This window comes from Bactrocera latifrons, unplaced genomic scaffold (assembly GCF_001853355.1).
Source record: "Bactrocera latifrons isolate USDA-ARS-PBARC rearing strain unplaced genomic scaffold, ASM185335v1 scaffold_421, whole genome shotgun sequence".
Lineage (NCBI taxonomy): Eukaryota > Metazoa > Arthropoda > Insecta > Diptera > Tephritidae > Bactrocera > Bactrocera latifrons.
Genome location: NW_017537070.1, coordinates 142901 through 144199, shown reverse-complemented (window position 1 = coordinate 144199; position 1299 = coordinate 142901).

Genomic DNA, 1299 nt, shown 5'->3' with positions numbered 1-1299 from the left:
TCTGAACGAGAATTTTCAACAAATCTCAAATGAATATTATTTTCCAAACATGAGAAAAATGCTAAAATCTTTAATTGCGAACTGCAGAATTTGTTTGCAACACAAATATCAAAGAAAACCATTTGATCCTGGTATTGGAAAAACCCCCATACCGAAATACCCCGGAGAAATACTCCATATTGATATTTTTATCACAGCCAAACAGCATTTTTTAACTTGTATTGACAAGTTTTCTAAATACGCCATTGTTAAGCCAATAGCTTCACGTTCCACAGTTGATATAAAAGATGCAATGCTAGAAATACTGCTAATTTTTAAAAATACCAAAACTATAGTATCTGATAATGAAAAAGCTTTCCATTACATTATCCTTTAAAGTCTTCTTAGGGATAATTTTTCAAGCGAACAGTTTTTTGTCCCTACACTTCATAGCGAGAGTAATGGACAGGTTGAGAGGTTCCACTAAACACTGTTGGAAATTGCCCGCTGCATTAAGGAACAACAACAAATAAGTGAGACTAATGACCTAATGTTATTAGCCACACATAAATATAATAATAGCATCCATTCTGTCACAAACTTGAAGCCAATTGGAGCTCTCTATAGCTCATCAATAGAAACGCTACGAACGATAAGGAAAAAATTAAAACTTGCACAAGAAAAAACGTTAGACATATTTAATAAAAACAAAAATACTAAAACGTATAAGCCTTGCGAAAAGATGTTTCTTAAAAGGAATAAAAGACTGGGAAACAAGTATTTATATTGAAAAGGTTATTGAAAAGGACTTGGGAACAACGGTACTAATAGATGGTAAAAAGATTCACAAAAGCAATATACGTTAGACATTTTTTGTATGTTATAATTAACTTATATGCCAGAAATTAAAAAAGTATACATCTAAAAAATTATAAGAAATTAGTATTAAAATAAAATCCAAAAGCATCTAATCTTGAATATTTACCTTTATTTTAAGTTCAAGATAAAAAATGTAAAAATGAAATACTACTTTTTGTTATTTGAATATTTGTACGCCAAGCCAATTAAAAAAGGCACACTGTCACAACAACTGTTAACATCTGCGTCACAACCTACTGATGGTGTTGCACTTTTAAATGATAAAATACAAATGCAATGTTGATGGAGTAACGAAACCATCCTATTGAACTGTAGCCTAAAACAAGAGCTGGTCATCRAACCGGGGACGATTCGATCTTATGGAGGGGAATGGTTAGTGGATCGACCCTCATCTCAACTCCCCTAAAGGCATCATTGAATCCGCTCGTGTCTTTTTTCTTC